Source organism: Chlorocebus sabaeus, chromosome 5, assembly GCF_047675955.1.
Source record: "Chlorocebus sabaeus isolate Y175 chromosome 5, mChlSab1.0.hap1, whole genome shotgun sequence".
NCBI lineage: Eukaryota > Metazoa > Chordata > Mammalia > Primates > Cercopithecidae > Chlorocebus > Chlorocebus sabaeus.
The window spans coordinates 43,918,094-43,928,911 of record NC_132908.1 but is presented as its reverse complement, the minus strand read 5'-3'; the positions used below and the strand labels follow the sequence as shown (position 1 = coordinate 43,928,911).

General features: G+C 44.0%; 1 pseudogene; it reads right to left on the bottom strand.

The window, feature by feature from the left end:
• Positions 1-8,563: 8,563 nt before the first annotated feature.
• On the bottom strand, positions 8,564-10,100 carry LOC140711720 (zinc finger protein ENSP00000375192-like; annotated as a pseudogene).
• Positions 10,101-10,818: the final 718 nt, after the last annotated feature.

Sequence of the window (10,818 nt, the reverse complement as noted above, 5' to 3'; positions counted from 1 at the left end):
TGTTTTTAATTGCAGGTTTACATAAACCCACAATTCAAGAGCATTGATTTGTTGGACTGTAATCTACACTTTAACACACTGAGCTGCATTTAGGCAGCATGCCAGATGTGTAAAGTTGGAATTTAATGACATTTCAGTAGCAGCCCCAGAATTTAGTACAGTACTACTGTTGAATACTAATGTTCCACTAGCAAGAAAACAGAAACAGCTTCTTTATCAGTTACCTTTTTGTCCCTTTCTTGAAGATGGAGAAACTGAAAGCAATTAACTGTTTCTTGGAAACTTCATCTTATAAAGAACCTCCAATCAAGAGCATCCCACCATAGTTGTGCCTATGTTCATGCCACTTTAGCAATCAACCAAAGATTAATGTTTAACACTTTAAAATATTATGCTGCCCATTTATGAAGTTGAGGATTTTCCTGATGACTTTATCGAGCATTTTTTGCTTTCTGAAAGTGATTATGTGCATGAAAAGTACTGCAAACAAAGTCACCATGTGTTATTTCTGCTTTTCCATTTATTTTTAAATAGCAGAGGAGAAAATCTAACTTTTGAAAAAATGCATATTCTTGTCCTAAAGGATAGGGTTTCTCAGGCTCAGCACTGCAGATGTTCTGGACTGGGTAAGTCCTCACGGTGGGAGGGGACAGCCTGTGCACTGCAAGGTGCAGTGGTACCACCCCCAGCCGTGATGAGCAAAACTGTCCCCAGACATGGCCAGTGTCTCCTCCAAGGAGGTGATACAGGGATGGAGAGGGGCAAAGTCAAGTCCAGTTGAGAATCACTGCTATAGAAAACAAAACTAAACTAAAAACTGTTGAATTCTACTTTAAAGAAATATTTCAAACTTACGAAAGGATATGGAGAACAATGAGCACCAACATACCTGGACCCTGCTAAAGAAATTATGTCTGTAAACACAATTACACCCCACTGCGGTCCTCTCCTGGCTTCACTTTCCTCCAGAGATCCTGACCGTGGTGGTGATCGTTCCCATGCGGGTATTAGAAGTGAGTTAACCGCTGTTTCTCTAACACTTGTGGCTGATCTTCAGAGTTTCTCATGCATACATCAAATCTACAACTGCTATTTCTACCCTCTTTCTGAACAAAACAAGAACCATACAATGCCTGAGCCATATTCACCCCTCTTCCATCTTATGTTATTTTCATTCTATATTTTAGTTACTTGTTTTTTATATTTCCCCAAAATGGCCAATTTTTTAAAATCTTTATGTTACTTTATTAGAGCAAGATTCCTGATAGGTATACAGTGATATATTTACTAAACAGAGACCTGTGCAGAAATTACATAGTATCCATCTAAATAGGTTGTTACACTTTTGCCTATTGATGGAATTGTTCCATTTGTCAAGTTTTATACATCAGAAAGCTTGCGAATTTCACCAGACTGTCCGTTAATTCACCTCTGAAAAAGTGGCATTTAATTTCAGCTACTATATTTTACAGCATTAAAAAGCTTATGCATTCGGGTACTTCTCATGGCATTAAGCAGACAGAGCTGAGTCCACTATCCCACCCCAATGTTTTTTGTTTTTACAGTAAATGGATTTTTCTCTATGTGTACCTGTTCATTTTCTCTCCATACTTTATTGCATTCCAGATCTTACATCTGGCATCACTTTCCTTCTGCCGTCTTTTAAAAATTATTTATTGACACTGCTGGGTGATCTGTTCAGTTTTTGCTTTTTGGAAAATCCCTGTTTCCTCCTTCTTGTATGACAGTTTATCGGGCTATGAAAGCCTGCATTGACAGTTCCTTTCCCACAGTGCTTATTTCATGATTATCTGACTTCTTTTATAAACCTAAGTTCCTGTATCTTTAATCTGTCTTTTCCCACTTAACTGATTCCACAATATTGTTTTGCCATTTCACTACAGTATGTCTACATGTATATTTATTTTTATATATTTTTTGTGATTCCATATGCTTCTTCAATCTAAAGATAAGTATCATTCTGGAAAATTATTTCATGTTTCTTAACTTTCAATATTTCCATGTCTTCATATTTTCATTGTGATACACATTTTCTCTAGCCACGTCTCATCTTCTGTATAACTGCCCAACTAGTACTTAATGTGAATGATTATATTGTTTATTTCCAGAAATCTTATTTAGTTCCTTTAATTTTTTCTTTTTAAAGAGATGGGGTTGTGCCATGTTGCCCAGGCTGGTCTCGAACTCCTGAGCTCAAACGATCCACCCGCCTTGGCCTCCCAAACTAGGATTACAGGCGTGAGCCACTGCACCTGGCCTACTTCTTTAAAAAATTTGCCTGTTCTTTTTCAGTGGTTTCTTTTCCTGTGTTTTGTTTTTCTTTCTCTTTTTTTCCTCTTTAACCAATTTAACTGTTTTGTTTTGTTTTTTGTTTTTGTTTTTGTTTTTTAGACAGGATCTTGCTCTGTTCCTCAGGCTAGAGTGCAGTGGCACCATCACAGTTCACCGCAGCCTTGATCTCCTGGGCTCAAGTGATCCTCCCACCGTAGCCTCCCAAGTAGCTGGGATTACAGGCACATGCCACCATGCCCAGCTATTTTTTGCATTTTTTGTAGAGACAAGGTTTCATCATGTTGCCCAGGCTGGTCTCAGGTGACTTGCCCACCCCAGCCTCCCAAAGTGCTGGGATTACAGGCGTGAGTCACTGTGGTGCCCGGCCGATTTCCTTCCTTTTTTTTTTTTTTTTTTTTTTTTTTTTGAGACAGAGTCTCGCTCTGTCACCAGGCTGGAGTGCAGTGATGCGATCTCAGCTCACTGCAACCTCTGCCTCCCAGGTTCAAGCAATTCTCCTGCCTCAGCCTCCTGAGTAGCTGGGACTACAGGCACACACAACCATGCCCAGCTAATCTTTGTATTTTTAGTAGAGACGGGTTTTCACCATGTTGGCCAGGTTGGACTCAATCTCTTGACCTCATGATTCGCCAACCCCAGCCTCCCAAAGTGCTGGGATTACAGGCATGAGCCACTGCACCCAGCCCAATTTCCTTCTTTTTTAATGCTCGGTAGTATCCTAATATATGTAATGGGATACTATTATCCTATGGGGGTATGCATATATACACACACACACCACATTTTCTTTATCCTTCCTTCCACGGATGGTCACATAGGTAAATTCTATATCTTGGCTACTGTGAATAGTGCTGTGCAGTAAACATGGGCATGCAGATATCTCTTCAACATATTGATTTCATTTCCTCTGGATAATACCCAGGGTAGGATTGCTGAATCATATAGTAGATCCACTTTTAATTTTTGGAGAAACCTCCATGCTGTTTTCCATAATTGTTGTACTGATTTACATTCCCACCTACAGTGTACAGGTTTTCCTTTAATGGCCGTTCTAACAGGTGTGAAGTGGTATCTCATTGTGCTTTTAATTTGCATTTATCTGATGATTCGTTATTTTGGGCAATTTTTCATATACCTGTTGCATTTGTATGTCTTCTTTTGAGGGATGTCTGTTTAAATTATTTGTCCTGAAATCTTTTCTAAATGGTTTATTTTTGTTGAATCAAGAAGCAATCGAGGCTCTTGTCCTTCCAGAAGGTCATTTCAACAGTATGAGAGAGATACCATCAAGAGCTTCAGTTTGATCTCACATCCTCCTGGGGCCCACAACTCCTGCCAACCCCCTGGAGCTCTAGAAAGACCCCCCAGAGCATTGGCTGCAAGTCGCCATTGACTTTGTGTTCAGATGTGACGGGTTGACTAGTTTGTGGTGAAGTTACGTAGTACCATTTTTATCTGCAAATGCTAACAGATAAGCCCAAAAAGAGCCTGTGTGGGCACTGGCACATTTATGTGAATATTCAAAACCATCCTCTTCCGAATTTTAAAAAAAAAACACGCCTGACAGTAGTTAAAGCAGTAAAGACAGATTTTATTCAGGAACTGTTGCAATGGGGGAAAGAGTTCTCCGTGTGGAACTGGGCTCACTTCCAAATACAGCATGGACAAGTAGGGATGGTGGCCAGGAGCAGGGTGGGGGCAGCGGGTGGAAAATTATGGAGATTATGCAAGGGGTGTGGAGGGATTCTGGTTCATCTGATGTAACAGGATTTTCCCCAAAGGCAGGTTAGAGTGGGCCAGTATTACCTGGGGTGGGAGGTGGGTGAAGAATTCGAGCCAATATCAAGGGTGATTAGATACTGAGGTTGGGGATGGGGGTCCTCCACATTGACTTATGAAGATTTCTGCTACAGTTGGGTGACGGAGGCCTGAACAAGGACAGACTCCAAGGTTGAGGCCTAGAAGGCTGGAGGAATCTGATGCTTAGTTAAGGAGTCTTTGTCACCACCAACAGCAGGATACACATTCCTCTCAAGGGCACACAGGATGTGCTCCAGGCTGGAACACACATTAGCACCCAGAACAAGTATTCACAAGTTTAAGAAGTTTAAAATCATACAAAGTATCTTTTCTAAACCACAATGGAATGAAACTAGAAATCAATAGAAGGAAAACCTGAAAATGCACAGATATGTGGAAATGAACACTCTTAACCAGTGGGTCGAAGAAGAAATCACAAGGGACATTGGAAATTATCTTGAAACAGAAACTGAAAATGAAAACACAACATCCCAAAACGTATGTGAAGTAGTGAAAGCAGTGCTCAGAGGGAGGTTTACAGTAGTAAACACATTTTAAAAATAAAGATCTCTAGGCCAGGCACAGTGTCTCACACCTATAATCCCAGCACTTTGGGAGGCCAAGGCAGTTGGATCACTTGAGACCAGGAGTTTAAGACCAGCCTGGCCAACATGGTGAAACTCTCTCTCTACTAAAAATAGAAAAATTAGCCAGGCATGGTGGTGCATGCCTGTAATCCCAGCTACTCAGGAGGCTGAGGCACATGAATTGCTTGAACAAAGAAGGCAGAAGACGCAGTGGGCCAAGACCATACCGCTGTACTCCAGCCTGGACAACAAAGTGAGACCCTCTCCAAAAATTAAAAAAAAATTTTAAAAAGAACCAGCTACCTAACTTCACCTTCACACTTAAACAAACTGGGAAGAGAAGAACAAGTTAACCCCAAAGTTAGTGGAAGGAAGGAAATATAAATATTATCAAATAATATTATATTAAAATAATAAAAATTAAAGCAAAGACAAACTAAGTAGAGACTAGAGAAACATCATCTTTTATTTCTTCTTATGCATTGTGTGAAGAGAAAACCCAGAGTGGGTCACAGCTCTAAGTCTTTGTAACCTAGAAGTACATACTGCAGCGTAAGTTTCTTCCAGCTCAGTTTTCTTACATTGATGATAAAACTCTTGACACGCCCCAGCATCCATTAAACTGCCCTGAGCCCCTCATTCCCTATTTTCCTATACTTGTTTTTATGAGACAGGGCCCCACCCTGTTGCGCAGGCTGGAGTGCAGTGGCGCGACCATAGCTTACCGCAACCTCCACCTCTTGGGCTTCAGAGATCCTCCCACCTCAGCCTCCAGAGCAGCTGGGATTAAAACCCTGAATCACTGCCTGGCCTTTGTGATGTCCCTAAAGGAAACCTAGGGATACACTGTTCTTGCCCCCAACTAATGTATCATCCACTGGGGACTCAAAGAAATAAAAGAGCAGGTAAGAAACAACAAATGCTGGATTGACTGACCGGGAAGGAATCAAGCAGGGAGGCCCTGCAGCGCTTGCAGCGCTTTTCTGAAGGAGGAGAGGGGCCAGCTGAGGAGGAGGTAAGCACGCTTCCTAACAACCATAAGACTCAGATTGCAGGGGGATTCCTCAGGTGCACAACAAATTGGGAACTGTGGGCTAAAATGAAGGTTTTGCTGAAAGAAAGGAAGAAGGAACCCACTGTGCCTCTGACTAAATGTAAGCAGCCCCTTTCCTGCACCTCTAGCAGACCGTATGGGCTGGGGGTGTCCCACTCACCCAGGTATATTAAAAGAAAAAAAAAGGAGAAGCAGCCTGTGATGCTGAAGGAAGCAGAACACAGATGACTATTGAGGTTGCTCAAAATCGCCTGTGTACGTTTCATGCACATCCAGACTCCAGGATCTCACACCATTACACCTTTCCATCTTAACGAGTCGGAGATGAAAGGGAATAGAACAAGCTCCAAGGAAACCAGAAGAGATGAAAGGACCACAGTTTCTTCAAATAACTCCAAAGACTTGAGAGACTCAGATTCTACTTGATGGAAAGAATCCACAGCTCATGTCAGCAGCGGGAATGCAGCTGCAGAGCGCCCCGAGAAGAGATCGATGAGCCCGAGCCCCACGATATGGGGGCTCCTTTGATCTTGGTCAGTCTGCCCTTGGGGATAATGTTCCTTCTCATTCAAGACAGAACGGACAAAACTACAATCACCTTCCCTCCTTTAAAACAAAGCATTTGTGTTAGTCAAGACTCATTGACTTGAAAATAATAATAATAACAGCCTAACACAACTCAGTTTTTTGGGTTTTTTATTTCTATTTCTCATTTTTATTTTTATTTTTTAGAGGTGGGTCTCACTCTGCCCTCCAGGCTGGAGTGCCATGGCATGATTATAGCTGCTGCCTCAGTCTCCTGGACTCAGCCACACCTGGCTGGTGATCAGTGGGAGTGTGTCTCTAGGCTCCCAGCTCACCGTGAGGTATGTTCTCTGTGTGACCACATCCCAGCGCTCTCCCCTGCCCAGAGTTTATGGCCCAAACCACGGTTGCCTGGTGTCACCTCCCAGCCCACACCTGACCGTGGCTCGCTGTCCCCCATTTTCTCTCTGGCTATGCCCATGGGCCTGTATGTGAGGCTGCTTCCCTTCTGAACAGATTTCTGGCTTCCCTCTTCAACTGTAGCTTGAACTTTTATTCTGTTATTCATTCCACAAATATTGCCAGGGCAATACCAACCGCCAGGTAGGAAGGGTCCGTGTTGAACAAGGTAGACCTGGTCCCTGTCCATGTGAACTTAGGTGCCCTTAGAGAAGGTTGATGGTAAGCAATTAGAATACTACGAGATCAGGCGCGGTGGCTCACAGCTGTAATCCCAGCACTTTGGGAGGCTGAAGTGGGACAGTTGCTTGAGCCCAGGTGTTTGAGACCAGCCTAGGCAACATAGGGAGACCTCTATCTCTACTAAAATTTTAAAAAGTTAGCCATGCACGGTGGTGCATGCCTGCAGTCCCAGCTACTCGGGAAGCTGAGGTAGAAAGATCACTTGAGCCCAGGAGTTTGAGGTTGCTGTGAGCCATGATTGCAGCACTGCACTCCAACCTGGGCAACAGAATGAGACTCCATTTCTAAAAATCAGTGAATAAATAATAATAATAAATAAAATAAGATAAAAATCTGATGACTGATAGGAATTAGAAGGGCCTTCAAGAGCACGTGGCAAGACCCTAAACCAGTCTAGTGCTCAGAGAAGGGCTCTGTGAACAGCAGATAGTTTGAAGAACAAATGATGAGTGCAAAGTGGGCCGTGTTGCATGTGCAGGGCCTGGAGACATCCAGATGAGTGCCTCGCACTTCGGATTGTGTGGCCTGCTGCTGCTCTGGGCAAGCACTCTCCCACCCAGACCGGACCCAGTGCCCAGGGACGCAGCCAGCACAGGCCTGAAGGGACCCATGCTCTCCAAGTTCACCTTGAACGTGACGCTGACACATCCAGGTTTGTCATCAGAATGTTCCAGGCCAGCAAAAGAGATGAAAGGGAGCTAAAAAGATGCTTTGTGTGAAACAAGAGCTGCTCGCGGGAAGCCAAGAATTACACGCTGTGCTTATCATGCTGAGTTGTCAAAAAAGCTTCCTTCTAAGCACCAAGCAATTAAGAAGGGGGCAGCAAATATTTGCTGATTGATTGATGATGGTTCCCAGGGATGGGCCACAAAAACAAGAATTCTAACTGAGGCAGGCGTAACAAGCGGCATGGGGCCAAAGAAAGGGGTGAGAAGCAGAGACGAGCGGGGCGGCGCTGGCGGGGGGCCTGGCACATGAGCTCAGCATAGCGAAGTTCCCGCCTCTGTCCCCTCTCCTGGCTGGCTTTTACCTCTCCTTGCCACCAGTCTCACTCCTCCTCCTTTCTCCCTTTCCTCCTCCAGCCTTTGCTCCTCTTAATGACAGTTTTGATTATCTGGGCTCTCTGGACCCAGACCCAGTTCTGGGCCCCCCTAAGCCCTTCCCAGACCCAGTTCTGGGCCCCCCTGAGTCCTTCCCTTACGGGTGGTGCCACCCCCAGGCTCACCAGAGCCCTCCAGATGGGCCTCAGCCATGGGTGGGGGACTGAGAAACTGCTGAAGTTTCCCACAGTTCTGGAGTTCACACTGGGAGTATTTGAATGTAATCTCCCCTGTAAACCAAGGATTGCAGAGAAAGCTTTCTCAGACTGAAATACATGTGATAAGAAGGAGATGATTTTTTTCAAGTTTACAAAAAGATCAGAACTGATTATGGCTAATAACACACAAGAGGAATGGAAAAAGCCGGGCATGGGGGGTGCACGCCTGTATCCCAGCTACTTGGGAGGCTGAGGCGGGAGGATCGCTTAAGCCAGGAGGTCAAAGCCAGCCTAGGCAACATAAACCATGACTCTTAAAAAAAATAAAAAAATAAAAAAAGATTTTTAAAAAAATCTTCCTTCTAGAGGCAATAAAAAAAGGGTTTTAAAAATTTCAACTATAAGCTGGGTGCAGTGACTCACGCCTGTAATCCCAGCAATTTGGGAGGCCAAGGTGGGTGGATCGCTTGAGGTCAGGAGTTCAAGACCAGCCTAGCCAACATGGTGAAACCCTATCTCTACTAAAAATACAAAAATTAGCCAGGCATGGTGGCACACGCCTATAATCCCAGCTACTCAGGAGACTAAGGCAAGAGAATTGCTTGAACCCAGGAGGCAGAGGTGGCAGTGAGCCAAGATCGCGCCACTGCACTCCAGTCTGGGCAACAGAGCAAGGCTCCGTCTCAAAAAGGAAAAACAAAAAATTCAACTATACTTATAACTCAAAGCAATACTCATACACTTTTCCCACACCAGCAGAACTGGAAATTGAAAATTGCATGTGACTGTGGCCATAGACAAGCTCTGGGCGCCCTGAGCCCTGGACTAACCCAGCACCTTCCACCATGAGGCCAACCTCAGCAGTTCCCTGCTGTGGATTCAAGCCAGTGCCAATTCAGTCTGAGGCTGGAACAGCCAATGGAGAAAGTGACTCTATTGGGATTTAAAGTCACTCGTTGGGAGGAGCAGAGACGTCAGCCCCTGCTCCAGGACACTGCCCTCCTGGATCAAAAGGAGGCCAGCTTTTCCTACACCATAGGCCTTTATTAATTATTTTAATAATCTTTCACTACTAAAGCAATATATGTGAATTTTAGAAAACAAGAAAATACTGATGATCCCCAAATAAAAATAACACATTTCCAACCACTCGGAGATTACCACTATAAGCTCCATCTACATCCTTCCAGGTTTTTCTGTGTTTTAATATATGTGTGTATTGTTTTTACTAAAATGAGGTCACACCATATTGATTTTTTCCTTTCAACTTTTATTGTGAAACTGTCAAACCTAAAATAAATTGAAAAATGGCTCCCATTCATGAATTGGTGCCATTTTGCCACATTCGTCTTGTCTGTCTCCCCAATGTCTACAAAGATTTCTCTGTATCTATATCCAGACATAGTGAGACCCATATAGATAAAGTAATAGAGAGAGAGATTAACCATTTGAGACTAAATTGCATATATCATGACCCCCCTAAATACCTCAGCATGTGTCTCCTGAGAACAAGGATGTTCACCTACACCTACACCACACACAATTATCACATCCAAGAAATTTAGGCCGGGCATGTGGCCCACGCCTGTAATCCCAGCACTTCAGGAGGCCAAGGCAGGATGACTGCTTGAGTCCAGGAGTTTGAGACCAATTCAGCAACATAATGAGACTTCATCTCTATGAAAAAGTTTTTCATTAGCTGGGCATGGTGGTGCACACCTACAGTCCCAGCTACTTGGGAGGCTGAGGCAGGAGAATCCCTTGAGCCCAGAAGGTTGAGGCAACAGTGAGCTATGATCACACCACTGCACTCCAGCCTAGGTGACAGAGCAAGACTCTGTCTTAAAAAAACAAAAAAAATATTTCACACTGATACAACATTATTAACTAATACACAGTCGATATTCAATGTCCCTTAATTGCCTAATCCTTACCTCCTAATCCTGTCCCTTACAGTTGGCACTAAAGGTTGGGTTATAAGGAGTTCACACCAAGATGGACTGGGGGTACAAAATATTTATAAGGCATCTGTGCCTGGGAAAGGAAGCAGGACTAAGCAGAGGAAGAACTGCCACACAGGCCTGACACAGCCTCAGTCCACTTGATGGGGAAGCTCTGAAGTGAGAATTGCCCATCACATTGTCCTGTATGGAGCCAGAAGGGCCTTGATGGCCCCTCCTGAATCAGTATGCATGGGGCTGACCTTGGGCAAGGCAGCTCTCCAGCCGAAGCAGATCCCAAAGAGCGAACAGCAGAGGCCATCTGCTGGCCACATTCTCTGCAGGAGGCAGCCCATTGTGGGGGTATCTGAGTGGCACACCTCCATATCTTCTGGATCCAATCAAGGGTCACATATTACATTGTCATCACATCTCTTCAGTCTCCTTTAAATTACAACATTTCTTAGTCCATTTGGATTGCTATAACAAAAATACCATAAACTGAGTGGCTCATAAACAACAGAACTGTATGTCTCCCAGTTCTAGAGGCTGAGAAGTCCAAGATCAAGGCACCAGCAGATTCGGTACCTGGTGACGGCCTCTTCCTGGTTCATAGATGGCTGTCTTTTCACTATGTCT